This window comes from Zonotrichia leucophrys, unplaced genomic scaffold (assembly GCF_028769735.1).
Source record: "Zonotrichia leucophrys gambelii isolate GWCS_2022_RI unplaced genomic scaffold, RI_Zleu_2.0 Scaffold_33_1714398, whole genome shotgun sequence".
NCBI lineage: Eukaryota > Metazoa > Chordata > Aves > Passeriformes > Passerellidae > Zonotrichia > Zonotrichia leucophrys.
Window position 1 is genome coordinate 699764 of NW_026992238.1, and position 21635 is coordinate 721398.

A 21635-nucleotide genomic window follows, 5' to 3' on the forward strand; every position below is an offset into this window, starting at 1 on the left:
GCTCGCTCATGGACATGGGTATGAAGAGTTTGAAGGGATGTGCTGCATGAATCTCTCAGATCATTCAAGGTCAATTCATGAAAATATTAAAAATATAAAGGACAGCATAAATAAGCTTGGAGAGATCACAGGATCATGGATCGATCAGCTGGTAGAATAATTTGACATCTCTCCCATTTGGAGAGAAATTTTAAGAGTAGGGTTCTATGTTTTAATAGTTCTCCTAGTCCTCATCCTTGTCGTCCCATGCATATTTGCATGTTTAAAACGTGCCATGAATCGGATAGTAAAAGAGGTTTTCTTGGTGCAAACAGAAGGGGGAGATGTGGGATCTCAGCACCTCAGGACTGAGGTGCCGAGTCACCGAGACCACCCTTGGGGGGCTCGGGAGTCCTGGAATGTTGCCAGAAGTATCTGGTGGCTGGACTTTGATCCTACAAAGGAGACGACACCTGTATGAGGATAGGAGGATTTCACCGGAGTGAATGGTGAAGGGATAAGTTAATTAGAGAGTGAAACACAGGGTTTAGGATTTCTGTACAGGGGGGTTTAGAGAAGTAATATGGAGGAATTGGGGCACGTCCTGTCCTTCTTCTTCTTCTTCTTCTCCTCCATCTTCTGTGGTGATGGTGGCACTTTAGGATTGGTTATTACTAAAAGTGCACTGGTTAATAAGGGTAAAAGGTATTGGGGAAAAATGATAAATATTGTATAAGCAACCTTGAGTATAAAGATAGGTGACTGCCCCGGAGGGCAAGGAGTGTGCTCATGGCTGGCTGCTGAGCAGACCTCTGTTGGGCCGAGAGAAAATCTTTTAGATAAGCAATTAATAAACACCGAGACCGAGAAAAGATTTGAAGCCTCTTCTCGTCCTTTGAAGCGCGGGCTGCCTCAAGGCCACCCCGGGCCTTTCCGGGCCATCCAAACAGCCGAAAATCGGACAAGACATGAGCCTTCATCAGGCCATTGACCATACTTTCATAACACCTGAGCCTGTTGGTGATGGAATCCATTTTCTCTCAGTGGTAGTTGGCATGAATCGTTGCAATGATGGTGGTGTATTGGGATGGATTTAGCTTTGCCGGCGTCCACATCTGCCCTGTGCACCTGACTTTGTCAAGGTCATTATCATGCTATCCGTCCCTTACAAAGAGCACCTCTGATACTCTCAGCTCTTGGATCCCTTCCTCAAGTATCTTCCATCGCATCCTATGATGGCACTCCTGCATTCTCTCTTTGTGAACAATCTTCACTCTTACACTCATTAAAAGCTTCTCCCAGAGAGAAAGAGGCCCTTGGTCCCTCACGAATACCTGATCCATACCGGGGTCCTGGGTCAAGGATCCCAAATACCTTGCCTCACCACTGTCCAGTTGCATGTCTAGAGCCATAAGGTCCCAAACCCAAAGTAACCAGCTCGAATTAGCCTTGTGTCCATGTCGCACAATGTCTTTTCACAGACTATGGAGACTGTCATATGACAGGGACTCCATGATGATTTCAGGCTCTGGCTCCCCTGCTCGTTGCAAGTGCCCTGGTTCCCTGTCATCATTAACTGGGTGTACTGATTTGGTCTTATGCTTCTTCCTCTGCATAGGGGCAACTGCTGCTGGCTGTAACTGCCCTTGCAGTTCTGCTGGAACCTGGACAGTTGTAATGTCTGTGGGTTCCACTGCTGCACCATTACACTCTCCCTCTTCGAGGCAGGGGAAGGGTTTCCAACCAGGTGGGGAGATGTATTCCCTCAGCACCTGGTGTATCTCCTCCTCCAATACCCCCATCCAATCCGAGTGGTTCATTTCTGAGGTGGACTGTTGGGCAGTGTCAGACTCTGGGACAGTGTCAGGCTCTGCAGCAGCATCTCTAGTCTCTGGGGTAGGTGTTAGGGTGGTTATCCAAGGCAATCTCACCTTTTTTCTGAATGCTAAATAGAATAAGAATATCAGAAATGCATGGTTTGCATCTAGAGGGAATTTGAAGCCTTTGAAAGCTGGTGGGATAGGCCCAAAGAAATGGGTGAAGGGTCAGTATAAAACATCCACCAGTGTTACTTCATCACAATAGGTACCAATATTAATGTAACCCCAAAAACATGCACTTAGTGTGTGATAGCCCTGTATCCATGTGCCCACCTTCCAGAGTAAGTTAAAATTCCACTAATTGCTCACCTTATTGACCCATAGTGCCAACTGGATAACAGCCACAGGACCCTTAGTCATAGGACCTGTGCTTAGATATAGAGCTGCAAATGGGAAAAATATAGCCAAAACCATGTGCCACTCGAACCAGGGTAAGTTAGCCCACATGGTGCCACCTAACAAGGTTTCTATATTCATCACACAAAAAAATTAGGTTACTCTGTAACTGTTCCTTTTTCATCCTTTCCTCTCGATGCCCTCTGGCCCTATCGTTGGGTGCCAAAATCTGTCTTGGTTCGAAAGACAGATGTCTGCTAAGGAAAGCAGGACCTTCCCTTAGAATGGAAAATATGACCCCCTTTCTTCCAAATTATTATAACTTTGAAATCAAGGGGCTTTCTGGTAAAGATATGAGAAAATAAATAGCAGTTCTTTACTAGTATGTATAACAAGGCAAACAAACAACAACAAAGGCAAAAACAACAATCAAAATCAGAAACCCAGTAACAGCATTCTTGGCTGCAGGCACTTTCCCCTTTGGTGTAGTTATGGTCACAGCTCACAGGGATGCTGGTGGTTCCCTGGCTGGGCAGGGCAGATGCAATGATTATCCTGTGGCTGCAAGGGGAGCTGTGGCTCGAGTTCGGTCATCTCTCTGCTAGTGGAGGATGGTGGGCATAGCTGGTGGAAGGGATGGAAAAGGGACTTGCTTTACAAACACCCAGGGGCAGCTGATTCTGGTGCCCCTCTGGATAGCAAAAGAAGTTGTAGCAGGGACCTCAGAAGCAGCAATCTGGAACAGCAGGGACGAGCAAAATCCTGGAGTGGTAGACATGATATATCAGAAACTCCACAGCTGTAGCTGGAACCACGGGGCATCTAGGCAGACAGGGGGTGCAAGTTAGAGTGTAGCAAAGAAACCTTAGAGCAGTGACAGAGAAACTGTGGGGGATGGACAGTGGCAGCCCAGCTCCTGAGCACTGCAGGGAGAGGCTCCCTGGGAGGGGGAAAGGGCTCGAGATCCCAGGGTTTCCCCTGAGGCACCTGGGAAGATGGTGAGAATCCTTTTTTCAGTGAGGTAGGGGGTTAATAAGCTCTCAGTTCAGTGGCTGCTCTCACAAGCAAAGGCTCATCAACGGCAGAAGAAGCAGCACAGGACTGGGCTCCGGCAGTGGCAGCAACTCAACTGTCCTCTTCTGAAGCTGAGAGAGCAAGAGTGCTAGGAGCTACACCCAGCCCCCCTTTCCCCAGCCAAACTCTCGTGGTATCTCTGCCCCTCCAAGAGAAACCCTCAGATAAGAGAAGTGCAGCCAGGTGCCCTCCTCCCCTGAGCTTGGCAATGTCTTCTGTCTCTCCTAAGTATCAGTCATTATGGTTCCTTAGCAACAGGTGGGACAAAATTGCATGAGAGAAAGAAACTAAAGGAAAAATCCTAAATCCCAACAGGGAATCAGGGGTGCAGGGTAATTTTTCCTTTTTATGCAGGTTCAGGTGATGATATTGGAAGAAGCAGATGGTCCCAGTCTATTAATACATGGCTGAACGGATTGTGTCATGTGGAAGGGGCTCACAGCTGGTCTGTGAGTCAGAAAGAGTTAGTTGAAGAAGAGAAGCTGATAAGAGTCTCTTTTGCTCCTGAAAGGAGCTCCACCAAGGCCGTCAGTGTGGAAACGGGGGAAAAGAAGAGATAAACAAGGGGCCTGCAGTTAGATTTTGGCGGAAAACAGTGGTGGAGACTGCCTTGCTCCAATGAACATTATGTTGATTTATTGTGGCCAATGAATAGGCATACACTTTGTGAGAAGGTATAAAAAGACGGCATGCTGCAAAAATAAAAAAGAGAAGCCTTCTCAAATACATGGTGTTCCTCTGTTTGTTATGATCATCTCAACAGCAACATCTGGTGACCATTGACCATGAATGCAATTGGGCTGTGGGGCGAGGCACAGCCAGCGAGAGGGCCTAGCGCAGCTTTTGAGAGCAGCAGGGAGACACTGCCAGTCCAGACGAGATTGATTTTGACCTCTGGGATGCAGGTGAGTGAAGCCCCAAACTGCCCATCCGATCAGCATTTTACTACTGCACAAGAACATAACTTTGTTATCAAAATGCTTAGGCAGAGCCACAGACTGAGAATCAACCCTGAGCAGTCCTATCCCATTCCCATCCCATTAGCTACTCACACGACCCCTAACACTAGAGCCATATCCCATATCACCGGCGGGTGGTCTCATGTTAGGTACAAGGGGATTCGCCCCCATCCACACTCAGGAATTGCTTATGATGCTGTATGGTAGGTTATTCATTAATCCGGAAGCAATCCTGGAATTATTGATAATGCTGTATGATAGGTTATTCATTAATCCAGAAGCAATCCTGGTGGATCCTTCTGTTTGAAGTTTGGTAAGCAGGGCAAACAATAAAGAGAGATAGGGATAAGGGAATTGTCGAGCTAAGCATGATCAGAGCTAATAATGTCAAACTGACCCTAAGAGCCGTGCAAATGTCAAGCTGACCCTAAGAGCCGTGCCAAGCCATGGGAACCAAGCCAAGTACACCGGGAATTGACCATATTAGGATAAGAGTTCAAAAGTTTAAAGAGGAAGACTCATCAGAAGACCCGCGCCCATGAGGAAGGCATCGAAGGACCACCATGAATAATCCTCAAAATAGATGTCTCCGCCCACGCTCCGCCCACACCACGCCTCTTATGAATATGATGTAACCCTGCACCCAAGACTGTATAAAAGCTTGCTTCTGTTATGAGATAGCCAGAAATCCCTTTGTGATTTCTCCGACGTGTCGTAATAAAATACCTCCTGTCTATGCTGACTTACTTGAGTCTCTTAGGCAGTTATTCTCGCCTTTTGGGGCAAAATTCGGCATCATATCTGGCGACCCAGATGGGACTACCAGACGGGAGAGCAGACCCTTGAACGTCCTCCGGAGCCGGGTCCGGGGCCGGGACCCTCGGGCGCCCCTGACAGATTTTTGTCAGAAGAGACTCCCCCCCCGGACCAGCGCTCTTCGGTGGACGAGGGGTTTCCTGCATCTCCTGCTCCAATTAAGAGGTATTTTAATTGTTTATTGCATATTGAATTTGGAACAAAGCGCTTTAATTGGGAAACGGGGACTAGACGTAGTCGCCCGACGGGAGCCATAGGGACGCCTTGGCATAATCCCATTTGGTATTGGGGTTTGAGTCCCCATTTGGTATTGGTTTTGGTATTGGGGTTTGAGTCCCCATTTGGTATTGGGGTTTGAGTCCCCATTTGGTATTGGATTTGGTATTGGGGTTTGAGTCCCCATTTGGTATTGGGGTTTGAGTCCCCATTTGGTATTGGATTTGGTATTGGGGTTTGAGTCCCCATTTGGTATCGGGGTTTAAATCCCCATTTGGAATCAGAGTATTTGTTAAAAGAGTGAAAAAAAAAAGAAAAAAAGAAAAAGAAAAAAAAGGAAAAAGGAAAAAAAAAGGAAGAAAAAAAAAAAGGAAAAAGGAAAAAAAAAAGGAAGAAAAAAAAAGAAAAAAAAAGAAAAAGGAAAAAAAAAAAGGAAGAAAGAGAAGGAAAAGAAAAAAGGAAAGGAAAAGAGTATTTGTTAAAAGGGTGTATGTTTTTCCTTAATGTTGTTGTTTTGTTTGAATTTTTAAAAGCGTTGTTGCTTTGTTTGAATTTTTAAACTACGCCTGGGAACGTATCCAGCCAGGTCCGGGACCTTGTCCAATTTTTCCCTTTCTCTGATAAGGTTTTGAGGAGATACATTTGTGCTACACCTTTGTTTAACTGTTATGTTGTTTGCAAGAATCTCGTAAAGGATTTGGTATTTTGTGTTAACTGTAACCTTTTTGTGTGTAAGAATTTATTGTGATATCATCTGCAAACTGTACCTTGGTTTACAGCTGTTTTACGGGTGTGTAATAGCCCGAAGTTGACCAGTATCGGTACTATAGGTTTGCCAGCGACATCTCGGGGTAAAGCGGTGTACTTTGATAGACCGGAAAGGTAGGACGGTTTGGATTAAAGTGTGTGGGTGTGGATGAGAGTGGATGAGACGTGATTGGAAATTGTGTGTATGAAGTGTTAAAATAAATTGACATACAGTGTTTGCGAGAAAGAGATTAAACCGAAAACGCAGACACAGAAAATAGCCATGGGAGGTCAACAGAGCAAGGACGTAAATATGAAAACCCCCTTAGGATGTATCTTAAAGCACTGGAAAGACTTGGGAAGAATTCGGGGGGGGTACCCCATTAAAATCAGGGATCGATGAGAAGATAAGCAGCCCTCAGGGACTAGATAGTCCACAGGGGTCGAGAAGCTACATGGATGCTGACAGCCCACCCAGACTAGAAGTCGAAGGGGAGAAAGGCAGTCCGTCAGGAGTGGAGAGCCGAAGGGAGACACGTAGCCTGCCCAAACTCAGTCCATATGAAGATAACCACACACCCAGAAGTGGAGGCATCTGTAGAATGGAAACCAGCACACCAAGGACTGGGGACAAAAGTAACTCACTGGGAAGTGACGTCTCTAAATTGAGATATAGTGAGAAGAATGATGAGACGTGAAAGGGAGGCAGAGAACAGCTCACAGAAACCGAATATAGTAATTCAGATAGAGGATAGGAGAAGTTGAGGAGAAGAAAAAGGAAGACGGGAAGATAGCTCAGTAGTGGCTGTAGCAGTGGCAGCTCAGAAGACAGGTTACTCGGAACCTGGAACTAGGGGAAGAGGTAGAGGCAACCCAATAGGAGGGAGGGGGAGGTTCCAACCCCACCCAACTAGAGTAGGGCCAAATCAGTGTGCTTACTGCCTAGAAATGGGACACTGGAAGCAAGAATGCCCCCGACTAAGGGAAAGGCTGATGGCCACTACTACTACCACACATCAGGATAGTGAATTAGGGGGACCGGTGGGCCATACCCTAGCAGACCCACTGGTTAAAATGGAGCTAGGGGAAGGTAAAAAGGAATTGAACTTTTTGTTTGACACGGGAGCAACCTTTTCGGTTTTAAATCAGGAATTGGTACCTAAAAGTGATGAATTTGTACAAGTTGTGGGAGCAACAGGCCAACCAGAAAAGGCTTACTTTTTGAAACCTATTAAATACAAAATTGGGAAACAAATGGGAATTCACCAGTTCCTGTATTTACCAAATTCGCCAAAAACCCTTATTGGGGAGAGACCTATTGGAAAACTTGGGAGCCGTAATAAAGTTCAACAAAGACAAATTGGAATTTCAAGTAAATGAGGAACAACTGATTACAGCTATAAGCCTAACAATCAGTTGTGTGGAACCCAAACCTGAGAGTCAAAAGATCTTTGCTTTTGAGTGGAGTCTGTAGATAGAGGGAGAAAGACCCAACTCACCTGGACGGTATTACCCAAGGATGGGCCAATTCCCCACGATTTTTGAGAACCAGTTAGCCAAAGAATTAGAACAGTGGGAAAGGCCGCTGGGAGATGGTACCCTTTTGCAGTACATAGATGACCTCCTAATAGCAACGGTGACAGAGGAAGAATGCATTGAATGGACCATTTCCTTGCTAAATTTCCTGGGTTTAAGCGGATATCGAGTCTCTCAACAGAAAGCACAGCTGGTGCAAAAGGAAGTGGTGTACCTGGGATACGAAGTCTCCAGAGGACAGCGATCCCTGGGAGCAGCTAGGAAAGAGGCCATCTGCCAGATGCCTAAACCAGAGACGGTGAGAGATCTGCGAGCCTTTCTGGGAATGACAGGTTGGTGTCGGCTATGGATCTACCAGTACGGAATACTCGCTAAACCATTGTATGACTTGTTGAAGGGATCCAAGAATGTCCTAGTGTGGAGTCCTGAAGCAGAAGGGGCCTTCAAGAAATTAAAGCTGGAACTAATGAGAGCACCAGCCTTAGGTCTCCCAGATGTATCAAAACCATTCTGGCTGTTCTCCCATGAGCGACAAGGGATGGCCCTAGGAGTCCTAGCACAGCAGTTGGGACCACATAAGAGAGCTGTGGCCTACTTCTCCAAGCAGCTAGATGAAGTAAGTAAAGGATGGCCAGGCTGTCTGAGGGCAGTGGCCGCAGTGATAATTAATGTAGAAGAGGCCAGGAAGCTCACGTTGGGTCAAAAGGTGACTGTGCTAGTATCTCACACTGTGTCGGCTGTGCTGGAACAGAAAGGCAATCATTGGTTGTCGCCCTCCAGATTCCTAAAATACCAGGCCATCCTGGCTGAATCAGATGACGTAACTATTCAGGTAACTAACATTGTGAACCCAGCTTCATTTCTAGAAGGAAGAGCCCCAGCAGAATCCATTGAACACGACTGCCTGGAAACAATTGAAGCCGTCTACTCCAGTCGTACGGATCTCAAAGAGGAGCCGTTCGAAGATGCAGACAACTGGTTCTCGGATGGCAGCAGCTTTGTGAAGCAGGGAGTAAGACTGGCTGGCTACGCAATTACTACCACAGAAGAAGTAATTGAGTCAAACCCTTTGCCTGCGGGGACTTCAGCCCAAAAGGCAGAGCTGATAGCTTTGACTCGAGCTCTGGAATTGGCAGAACATGCAAATTAATATATGGACAGACTCTAAATATGCCTTTTCCGTTGTGCATGCCCATGGGGCCATCTGGAAAGAAAGAGGACTGTTGACTACACAAGGGAAAATAGTCAAGCATGCAGAGGAGGTTCTACGATTGCTAAAGGCGGTCCAACTCCCAGCACAAGTGGCCATAATGCATTGTAAGGGACACCTGAAAGGTAATACTATTCCAGAAATAGGGAACAGGAAGGCAGATACAGAAGCTAATTTGGCTGCCGCAAGGGCTAGGGAAGTGAAAGTAATGGCCCTAATACCAGGAGAGCTGGATACCAACATCCAGCCAGAATACCAGGAATCAGATCATAGATGGATTCAAAGGAATAAGGGCAAAATACTAGAAAATGGTTGGGGTAGATTGGAAACGGGACAGCTAGTAATACCAGGAAACGTGATGTGGCAGTTTGTAAAAGCAGAACATGAAAAAGCCCAGTGGGGCTTGGATCCACTCTATCAGTACCTGCAAGCTAGGATAGCAGGGCCAAAATTATTTACCACCATAAAACATGTCACATCCCAGTGTGAGCGATGCCTGAAGAACAACCCGAATACAGGGACTAGGATACACCAGGGAGCAATAAATCGAGGTAAATTCCCAGGTGAAGTATGGCAAATTGATTTTTCTGAACTCCCAAGAAAAGGGGGGTTTCGGTACTTGTTGGTATTAACTGATACATTTTCTGGGTGGCCTGAAGCATTCCCTTGCAGGACAAATAAGGAAAGAGAAGTAACTAAAGTGTTATTGAATGAAATTATTCCACGATTTGGAGTACCGAAGAGCATTTCTTCGGATAGGGGTACACATTTCTGTGTAAAAGTAGTAAGAGCAATAAGCAAAGCATTACAAATCAAATGGCAATTACACACGCCTTACCGTCCACAGGCCAGTGGGCAAGTAGAAAAGATGAATCATCTTATCAAACAGCAGATTGCCAAAATATGCCAGAAGACTAATTTGCAGTGGTATCAAGCTTTGCCTATTGCTCTGCTGAGGCTAAGAGTCAAACCAAGGTCAAAAGAAAGGTTAAGCCCATTTGAAATTCTGTATGGTAGACCTTATGCTATGCAAGTTGTAAATGGGGACGCTATAGACCAAATTGGTAATCAGTACATTTACGATTATGTAATTACGGTGGGGAAGCAGTTCGATAAGAATGCTACTGTAATGATAGAGCACCAACCTAAACAACCTGACTGCAAATTGCATCCGTTTAATCCCGGTGATTGGGTGTATGTTAAGAATCTTTTAGGAAAACCCCTACAAGAGAAGTGGGAGGGACCCTTCCAAGTGCTGCTGACTACCTTCACCGCGGTTCGGATCAAGGAGCGACCTGCGTGGATCCATTACTCACGGGTCAAGAAAGCTCCGGAGAACAAACAAGAGCAGACATCATGATCCTGACTCCACCTCAAACCCTTACAACTTTGATCATTGGACTCTCGATAAGTATAGCTCTTCCCCAAGACTATGCCCCAATAGACCCATGGTCTTATGCACACCAGTGTATCCACCCAGAGTTGGAAACGAAGGGACCCTATTTCGAGGTTTATGCTCTGCGTAACAATCAGCCATAGCCGAGTAAAGTATGGGATCAGTCCTCCATGGTAGCATACAAGGGAGACCAAATCCAAATTGGGTGTCGAGAACTTGACCCGGTAGAAGGGAGAACAAGGCGGCTAGTATTAACAATTAAACCCTTGATGCTAGCCCCTGAACATAACTTAATTACCTTTAGTCCAGTGAAGATGGGCCAGCCCACTGTCTGGACCCAGCAAAAGAGCCCAATCTCATGTCAGTGGAGTGACTTCCGAGAAGATCCACCCGGATCACAACCCCGAAACTCGGTAATCTATATGGAAGATTCGCTTGGGGAACTACATCCTCGAAACATAACCCTTGACCTCTACCCTCTTCTCTCTCCTGCGGGAAAGATCGTAGTATTTAGTGGTCCTGAGGAAGGGAGGGCACAGTGTGAGATGGCATTTAGATTAGATCAGTCGATGATGTTCACATGCGAAAGGGAATTGAAAACGCTGGAGTGGGGTATTAGCTTCCCTCAGCGTGCTGTCCAATATGAGGTGGCATTATCAGAAGGCAAGATCCCATTGTATCCAGATCTAGACTTACCCCAAGAAATCACTCCACTGGTGGAATGTAAAATAGTGCATAACCTGACCTTTATAGGGCCTCAAGTGATAAGAAAATCTAATGAACTAAAATTATTATTAGACCCCACTTATTCTCTGAAGAAGGTGCAGATGAACATCCATACCGATGTTACACATTTGCAGAAGGATTGCCGCCCATTTATACAGCAAAGCCTCAAGGGATGGAATGCATGGCTAGCGACAAGGTCTTATCACAGGAGGGCACAAAGAGATCTTAGTGGGTGGGTCGGCACCGGATTTGGTATATTAAACACGATAGATCAAGAGGTATTAGTGAACAAATTAAGCACCGTCACGACGAACCTGGGAAAGCTTAAGATGCCCCTCAGTTCATCCATGCTTACATTAGCAGAAACACAATCGCTAGTAGTAAAATTGCTAACCATGGTAGCAAACCATACTGCAGAGGATTTTGTGAAGCTTGTTGATTATACAGGGGAATTTAGCAAAGATATTGCTCTCGCTATCCAATGTCCTCAGACACAACAATGGGTACAATCAGTAGCAGCAGGAATAATAATAAGAGAAGGAACGTCAGGTATATTACCTCAAGAAATAAGGGAAACGATATTAAAGGACAATCACACCACACAATTCGAGAAAGACCACCAAGCCTGGTGGCAATTAGTAAATTTCACTTATGAACCCCAACAAGAACACATTGAAGCCTATGTCCTCACCATTAGTGTGGCAGAGGAAAGAGCTATCTTTCCCATCCTCACTCTAGGGACAATACATCAGGGTGTCATTGTCAAGCCAATAGACCATAATGTCTGGGCTAGTTATGATTATACCAAAAAGAGGTGGCAATCGATTAGCACAGAAGCATGTATTCCTAGGGGACAGTTAGGCTATGTAGGCTATGTTTGCGAAAACGCCGTGGTAGAAGCAGAAGATTTATGCTTAGATGCCGAGGATAGTGTATGCACCTTTGAAATGCTTCCGCATAATAGAACACAGTCACAAGTCTACTATATAGGGAATGGGTGTGCTTGCGTGAGGACAGCTTGTGACAACGTCATTATAGATGGTTGCCAAGAAGAGACTAACAATACTAACTTTTGTGTATGCAATTTTACCAAGATAATAGGTTGTGATTTTTATTATACTGTCCCAATAACTACCCAACAGCTAATTAACGCAGATTTTAACCTATATCAAGAGATACCGAAATTACAAATAGGGATGGACGTTGAAATTCTTAAAGCAATGCTCGCACATCCTAAATTGAAGGAATTGGCGCAAAAGGTGAATCAAACGACTAAACGAATGATATGGCAGGTGGAACATAATTCAGAGAAAATAAAGGATGTCCTGACCAAAGTAGAACAAGTAGGTCAGCATCATTGGTGGGATATTTTTACAGGACACTCCCCAACAGCTACACAGGTCTTCAACTACCTGGTGCACCCAATGCTAATAGTAATTGTAGCTCTGCTACTGTTAACTTTTACAAATATTTGCATGTGGTGGAGACTAAGGATTATAATGAAAAGAACTCAAATAGTTTGGGCTATGGTACGAGCGTATCAGCGCCCTACAGGAATAGAATTAGACGAAAGAATTCGTATGTTATAAGAAAAGGGGGGAAATGAAGCCCCAAACTGCCCATCCGATCAGCATTTTACTACTGCACAAGAACATAACTTTGTTATCAAAATGCTTAGGCAGAGCCACAGACTGAGAATCAACCCTGAGCAGTCCTATCCCATTCCCATCCCATTAGCTACTCACACGACCCCTAACACTAGAGCCATATCCCATATCACCGGCGGGTGGTCTCATGTTAGGTACAAGGGGATTCGCCCCCATCCACACTCAGGAATTGCTTATGATGCTGTATGGTAGGTTATTCATTAATCCAGAAGCAATCCTGGAATTATTGATAATGCTGTATGATAGGTTATTCATTAATCCAGAAGCAATCCTGGTGGATCCTTCTGTTTGAAGTTTGGTAAGCAGGGCAAACAATAGAGATAGGGATAAGGGAATTGTCGAGCTAAGCATGATCAGAGCTAATAATGTCAAACTGACCCTAAGAGCCGTGCAAATGTCAAGCTGACCCTAAGAGCCGTGCCAAGCCATGGGAACCAAGCCAAGTACACCGGGAATTGACCATATTAGGATAAGAGTTCAAAAGTTTAAAGAGGAAGACTCATCAGAAGACCCGCGCCCATGAGGAAGGCATCGAAGGACCACCATGAATAATCCTCAAAATAGATGTCTCCGCCCACGCTCCGCCCACACCACGCCTCTTATGAATATGATGTAACCCTGCACCCAAGACTGTATAAAAGCTTGCTTCTGTTATGAGATAGCCAGAAATCCCTTTGTGATTTCTCCGACGCGTCGTAATAAAATACCTCCTGTCTATGCTGACTTACTTGAGTCTCTTAGGCAGTTATTCTCGCCTTTTGGGGCAAAATTCGGCATCATGAGCCACTGGGAGCATTATTGGGAATGACCTATCCAGTGAAGAACAGACTGTTTTGTCTACTTGGAAGGCTTTGTTGAAGAGAAAAAATATTGAGACTACAGATTATGCTCTTCGTGGTATGCTATTGTGGGCCAGGTAGCAAGATTTTTAAACGGATTTAAGTGTGGCTTTCAATGTGAGAGTGTGGAAAAAAGTTGGGGAGAGGCTGTGGGATGTGTTTTCTAAGGGTGATAGAATTGGCTGTTGAGCTCACTACCACCTGGAGGCTGCTTTATGAGACCTTGAAAGAGTGAAGAATGGAGCAGGACAGGAGAGAGAAGGAGATGGGAGGAGAGTTGGAGAGAAAAATCAATGTTAAGTCTATGTATTCCACTCCTGCACAGCAGCTAGGTGAACTAAGTATTATGAAATATGCTACCCCTGTAGAGCAGCTGGCCGAAATGACCTTGAAAGAGCAGCCATCTGCCCCTCTACCTGCCCCTCCCCCAACCTGCACGAGCAAACGATGCCATCAATGCCATATCCTCCCCTGCCTGAGAGTGATAGTGAGGATGAGGACATGCTAGCAACAAGTAAACTTGAACTGGTGCATAAATCTGTCTGTTGCAGACACTGTGATAGATCTGGGCCTGCTGCTCCCCGGATTTTGCCACCACTGCAAAGTGACTGTAACTGCCCAACACCCTTTACAATTTTGGGAGCATGTTAAAAGGAAGGCAGCCGAAGTGGGAAACTGGGATTTATTAGAAAAAGTAGGTCCACCAAAAACATCAGAAATGCAGAGTGTTGATGCAAATGTTGCTTGTAATGAGCCTGTGACTTTCCAGTTTTCAAAGCAATTCCTAATTCCAGAAAAACGGATAGTCATCAAGTTTTTGCATGGAAGGTTATTCAAGACCTCCAAGCAAAAGTGGCTAAGTATGGTATTAACTCTCCAGAGGTGATGCAATTAATTTGTGTATCAATGCTGATGTATTGGCTCCCTATGACATCATGCATCTTGCCACGATTTTGTTCCAACCAGTACAATATAGTGTATTTCAGAATACCTGGAGACAGCCGAGCGGACAGTCTTGAATAATATGCAATTAATGCTGCAAGACCTTTGTTACACTGTAGGAGTCGATACCTTGTTAGGCAATGGACCTTATTCTAACCCAGACTTACAGGCAAGGTGGGATCCTCTAATTTTGGCACAGGCCCAACAATTAGGTATGAGTGCCTTACTTAAAACAATGGAAATGTCAGCTCCAAAACAAAGATATGTCACCATACAGCAAGGAATAAAGGAACTGTTTTTACAATTTGTGGGAAAAGTTGCTACAGCTATTGAAAAATAAGTTGATGATGAAAATTTGGGACAAATTTTATGCAAATAATTATCAAAAGATACCACAAACGAGAATTGTAGTAAAATTATCGAAACCTTGCCTGGGGATCCCTCACTAGATGACATTGTAACTACTTGCTCCAAGGTCGGGACAATAAAAACATAAAATGGCTGCTCTGGCAGCGATCGTAAAGCCTTCACCAAAATGCTTTAATTGTGGTCAACAAGGGCATTTAAAGGCACAGTGCCAACAAAATAATGAACAAAAAGTAAAATCTAAGATAAATCCAGGTAATAAAGTGAATTGTAATCTTTGTGGCAAACTTGGGCATTATGCTAAGCAATGCAGATCAAAATGTCATGCAAATGGCCAGCAATTGCAAGGAAACATGAGGAAGAACGTGAAGGGGTGCATGGGGACACAAATACCTCAACAACCACAAGCCCTCCTGGCACTGCAAAGCCATCCATTTGCAAACAATGCTCAGGGGCCACAAGTGGCTTTTCAGGAATTGATATACCCATAGCTGACACAGTAACTGTCTTAACAAGACAAATATGTAAGGTGCCTCTTGATGCTTATGGTCCCATAGGACAGGAACTGAATATCTTTTTAGTGGGGAGCTCTAGCATCACTATTCAAGGTATTAATGTGCATTTAAGGATCATTGATGCTGATTATTTGGGCCAAATTCATGCTATGGTATCTGTTAGTGAACCCCCTGTTACAATTCCAAAAGGAATTTTTATTGCTCAACTTGTTCTTTTTGTGAGCTATGTTCCAACTGCAGTGAATAAGAGTTGTGGTATAGGAGGTCTTGGATTTCAAGACCACCTCAGGTATTTAAGACCCAAAAGATGACAGATCAACATCCAGAAAAGTAATGCATTGTCACCATTAAAGGATATCATCCAGAGACCATAATAATAACAGGTTTGATTAACATGGGAGACGATGTAACTATAACTTCACAATGTTTTTGGTCTCAATCATGGCCTCTCACCCAAGCAGGTTTTGGAATCATGGGGCTGGGTGCCTCGACTACAGGTGGTCTGTCTGCCATTGTGATTAATGTAAAATATCCTGTAGGCTAACAAGCTAACATCAGGACTTATGTTACCAAGGCCTTATATAACTTATAGGGATGAGATTGTTTATCCCAATAAGGTGTTAAAATTATTACAGAATTTTAGTAGAGACCATTGTGATGCAAGGCCTTAAATGTCCAGTTGTAACCTTGACATGGTTGATAGATAAACCTGTCTGGATTGACCAGTGGCCCCTTCCTATTGAATAGCTTACTGCCCTGCAAGAATTAGTAGCAGAACATCTGCAAGTGGGACATATTGAAGAGTCATTTAGCCCATGAAATACCCCTGTTTTTGTGCTAAAAAAGAAATTGGGAAAATGGAGACTTGTGCATGATCCACGGCCGATAAATGCTGCAATGGCTACAATGGGACCTTTACAACCAGGTCTTCCAACACCTACAATGATTCCACAGGGATGGGAGATAATTATCATTGACTTAAAAGATTGCTTTTTTACCATTCCATTGGCTGAACAAGATAAGGAAAAATTTGCTTTTACTGTGCCTTCTTTAAATCATGCTGAACCTAATAAAAGATAACAGTGGAGAATTCTTCTCCAAGGACTGAGAAATTCACCTACTATTTGTCAGTGGTTTGTGGCACAGGCCTTATCAAAGGTGCGAGAGGAATTTAGTAATTGCCATTGCTGTCATTACATGGATGATATCTTGTTGGCTTCTGATCATAAACAACAACTGTCAGATCTCAAACAATGTGCTGTAACAAATTTGAAAACTTTTGGTTTAGTTATTGCCCCAGAGAAAGTACAGAAACAGATGCCTTGGAAATATTTGGGATTGATAATAGCGAATACTCAGATTGTGCCTCAACCTGTAAAATTGGACATTGAAGTTAAAACTGTAACTGATGTACAGAAATTAGTTGTTATAATAGGTTGGCTTAGGCCATACTTGGGGATAACTAATCATCAACTGCAACCTTTGTTTGAATTATTGTCCGGGATTACTTCCTCTACTGATGAGAGACATTTGACTATTGTAGCAAAACAGGTCATAGAAGAAGTTGAATTAGCTTTGTGTCACAGACGTCTTTTCATTAAAATCCTTTTGTTAGGATTTTTTCCTGCTGAAGCTGAGAAGTTTCAGCAACAAATGTAAACAATGGCTATCTGCTGCTGTGGAATGTAACAGGTGGTTCAGTGATTGGTCTCCTGTGGATGTTTGGATTTACTGACCACTCACGGCAGAGCTGCTCTTGCTCTCTGCCGGGACGCAGATCTTTGTTATTCATTCTTTTCTATTCTTAGCTTAGCTAGCCTTCTGAGAACTTTTCTCTCTATTCTTTTTAGTATAGTTATAATGTAGTATATATACCATAAAATAATAAATCAAGCCTTCTGAACATGAGGTCAACATTCTCATTACTCTCTCATCTTGAAGACCCTTGTGACCACTGTCACAAGTTTGCCATGTAAATTTGTTAACAGGATAGATACTTCTGTTGGTGTGCAACTATTTATTTTAAAAGATCATGAAATACCATGTGGAATATTGTGCCAATGGAATGATGACTGAGAAGATAAATTGCATATTTTAGAATGGATATTTTTATCTTTCAGATCCCGAAAAACAGCTCCAGGACTTTATGAGCTTTTCACAGATATCATTATCAAAGGTCGCAGACATTGTCATGAAATCTTGGGCCATGATCCTGTAACTATTGTGATACTTGTACAACAATGGTATTTTGAGTGGTGTTTTCAAAATAATAATAAATTGCAATCTGCTCTATCATATTTTACAGGCCAGATAACATATCATTTACCTTCTCAACCTATTTTGACTTTGACTAAGAATAATCCTTTTCAGGGGAAACAAATTTGTTCTCTTGTTCCAGTGGAAGGTTCAACAGTTTTTACAGATGGATCAGGGAAAACTGGAAAAGCAGCTGTAACCTGGAGAAAGGATGATCATTGGGAATATGAAGTAATGATCCAACAAGGGTCTCCTCAGCTGGTTGAACTTTGTGCTGTACTTTTGGCCTTTATTTCCTAATCCTGTAAATATGGTCACTGATTCTGTTTATGTTGCTAATTTAGTTAAACATTTAGATAAAATTGTGTTATATAATGTGAAGGAGAAAACATTATTTGTCATGTTGCGGAAATTATGGACTGTTATTCATAATCAAAAGCATTCTTATTTTATTATGCATATTCGTAGTCATACATTGCTACCTGGATTTTTTGTTGAAGATAATGCCTATGTGGATTCCCTTGTGGCTGCTACTGCAGTCAAAACTGTACCAAATGTGCTTCAGCAAGCTGTTCTGTCTCATCAATTCTTTCATCAAGGTGCTCAAGCACTTCAGCAACAATTCAAATTATCACACAGTGAAGCAAAATCAATTATTTCTTCTTGTCCTGATTGTCATATTATTCATACTGGAGAATATTATGGTACCAACCCTAGAGGTTTACTTCCTTTGCAAGAATGGCAAACTGATGTTACAAAAATGGCTGAATTTGGCCATTTAAAGTATATTCATGTTACAATTGATACCTTCTCTCATGCCATGGTTGCATCAGCACTTGCAGGTGAAACACCTTGGGATGTGAGTGGTCATTTTTGTCATGCCTTTTCTATTTTAGGTGTTCCATCACATATAAAGACAGATAATGGGATAATGGCCCGGCATATGTTTCACAAAAACTGCAGATGTTTTTCTGTGCCTGGGTTGTTGACCATTCTACTGGTATTCCCCATACTCCAACAGGTCAAGCAATTATTGAGCGCACTCATGGTGTTTTGAAGGGTCAGATTCAAAAACAAAAAGGCGGAATGCAACGGGAATCACCTCAAGTAAGATTAGATAAAGCTGTTTGTGTGTTAAACTTTTTATGTCCTTTACCTGAATCACAATTGTCTCCTATATTTTACAATTTTTCTTTTTTGAATTCTAACAACCAAACTTTCACAGTGTGGATGTGACAGCCTGGTCAGAGAGCGAGAAAACTAGATAAGTTTTCCCAGAATCAGCTTGTGAGACTTTAGGAAGTTGAAGATAAACATTGATAGCTTATTATTATAAACAACCTGCAGGTGTTGTTTTCCTACACTCTGTTTTCTTGCTTTTCTCAAAGATTGTTTATAAGAAAGGCATTTTGTTAATTAGCCAGTCAGGTGAAATGTGATGAATAATTGACCAATCAGGTCTATCTGTATCAGAACAATGTATAAAAAAGGAGAATCCAAAGTAAAGCTGCTGTGCTGTGCAAACCCGCCTTCTGGTGAGTCTGTGTCGTTTCTTACTCAACAGTGACATCTGATCATCATGTCATGTTTCGCATCAATCGGCCCTTCATGGATTGAGGGATGGACAAACACACTTCGGACCCCCGCTGGTATTCCACCGCCTCGGTCTGGACACCCTCTGTTCCCCCAGAGAGGTAATGACCTTGCCCTGCATCCCCCTGGAAGGGACTGGGATCCCTGTTTTGCAGTGATAGCTTAGAAATGGAGGTGGGGACAAATTCCCCAGCACAGCAGACAGCCCGTACATTTTGCTGGAGGTTGGGTGTTGCGGTGTGTTGCAATGTCCTGTTTTAAACTTCCGGTCCCTTCCCAGGTGTGCCTACACCTTCTCCCTTCCCCCTCGCCCCTCGCTGAGTGTGCCCTGTCAATCAGGCTAACATACCAGCAAGGCGTCGTGTGATTGGTCCCTCAGGCCTGGGGGACATTGGCCCGTATAGGTGTCCCTAGTCCCTTGAGACCCTGCCCCTTCACCTGGTTGGTGGCTCACCTGTCCCCTCCCCTTCCCCTGCCCTGAGCTTAAAAGGTTAATGAGACCATGCGGCCTCCATTCTGTTGGAGGAATTGCCCCGGCACAGACCTCTGTAACCGTGGAATAAACATCTGGATATAACCCTCCAGCAGAATCCACTCCTTCCTTCTCTTCACCATTGCCAGAAGCTCTCTCTCCTGAGGTAAACGGAGTCCTGACAAGCCTGGACTTGCGTCTGTGCCCCGCTGCAATCTCCAGCAGCCAAGGTATCTCTGGGGTAAAGCACCACAGTGCTGCCTTTGGCCCAGCAGCGAGGGTCAGAACTGGCCCAGGCACCATCTAACTGGTTATATTGGGATTCATATTCCAATAGTTGGGGGCCAGTTTTTCCACAATGGGGAGTCACACTTCTAAAGAAGAATGAACTATTGTTTCTGTGTGGAGGGACATGATTTCCTTAATGGGAGTCTCTATGTCGGATGATTTGCTCTGCGCTCTGTTAGTCTGGGCCAAATCTCATGACTTTCCAGTGGATGTGTGTTGTGGTGTGTTGCAATATCCTGTTTTACCTTCTCCCTTCCCCCTCGCCCCTCGCTGAGTGTGCCCTGTCAATCAGGCTAACATACCAGCAAGGCGTCGTGTGATAGGTGTCCCTAGTACCTTGAGACCCTGCCCCTTCACCTGGTTGGTGACTCACCTGTCCCCTCCCCTTCCCCTGTCCTGAGCTTAAAATGTGAATCAGACCATGCGGCTTCATTCTGTTACCAGCAGTGGCCCAGTGCAGACGTATCTGTACTCATGGAATAAACATCTGGCTACCTTCTAGCAGAATCCGCTCCCTTCTTTTCTTCACCATCGCCAGAAGCTCTCTCCTGAGGAGAACGGAGTCCTGTCTTGTGCCCCGCTGCACTTTGCCGCCAGCCAAGGTACCTCTGGGGTTAAACACCACAGTGCTGCCTCTGGCCAAGCAGCGAAGGTCAGAACTGGCCTAGGCACCATCTAACTGGTTATATTGGGATACATATTCCAATATATTGGCGTCCCTGTGGGTGGCTCGACTCTGCAGCCCGAAAAAGGACTCGCAATTCCTCAGAGAAGCTTCTGCCAGCCGTGCATCCAGCTGAAAGGAGCCTGGCTTCAAGACTCCCAGCTAGAGACTTTGGGAATATTCCCAGAAAAAGTTTCGTGGACTGTTCGGTGCCTTCTGGAAAGCCCAGCTTCATTGTGGTGAGCAGATTTTCCAGAGGGAGAAAAGGGCAGCCTCTCTTGCACCCAGAGAGAGGTCCTTTTCCGGTGGAGACCTGCCTGCCTGTACCCAGCCTACAGCTTCCATTTCACGTGAGTATCTCTGCTTTCGGTAGAGCAGAAGCTCAAAAACAGACTCTGCCGCGAGTTCTGTTCCTTTTTTGCCTTTGCATTTTGGCTGCGCAGCCCCACAGACGAGAATTCATAGCGTTCTAGTTTAGCTTTCCTGCTGCGTGTTTCACTGTTTTTTAGAATTCGCGCCGGAGCGGGATCGCTCTCTGCCCTTCCCCCCCCCGGCTCAGCAGCGTGTCCAGACACGTGTTAGGAGATTTTCTTTCTCTTTCTCTTTGCGGAGGAGGGGGGGGGCTCTCTTTCCACGTGGCCGGGGGACCTGCGGGGGTCGGGCGTGCTCTGCACACGCGGCGGCGGGGGGGGGGCGGCCCGGTTTCGGCTGCCACGTGGAGTGGCTGCTCCCTCTGCTCCGCGGGGGTGTTGCATTCCACCGCGGGGGAGGCTTTGTTTCTGCCTCTGTTCAGCAGAGCGTGCCCTGCCGCTGCTGCCCGGGAATTTTAAAGGCAGTATATACAGCTGCATTGTGAAGCTTTTGTCTGCTCGTTATCGCTTTCTATCTGTGGTTTTTTTTAGAAATTGGTAGCTGATTTTAGCTTTGTTTTTGGTCAGGCGGGATTAAGTACTCTGCTTTTTTACATCTATCATGGGTTCCAAACTTAGCATTGTACAAAGGGGAGTGTATTATCATATTGTTAGCATTTTAATCAAGAGTAATGTGAAATTCTCTAAAGGAAAATTGAAACAGTTTATAAGATGGCTTTTTCTGCAGTTCCCAAACATTTCCCCTGAAGAAATCCACAATATTCAATTCTGGGATAAAGTTGGGAAT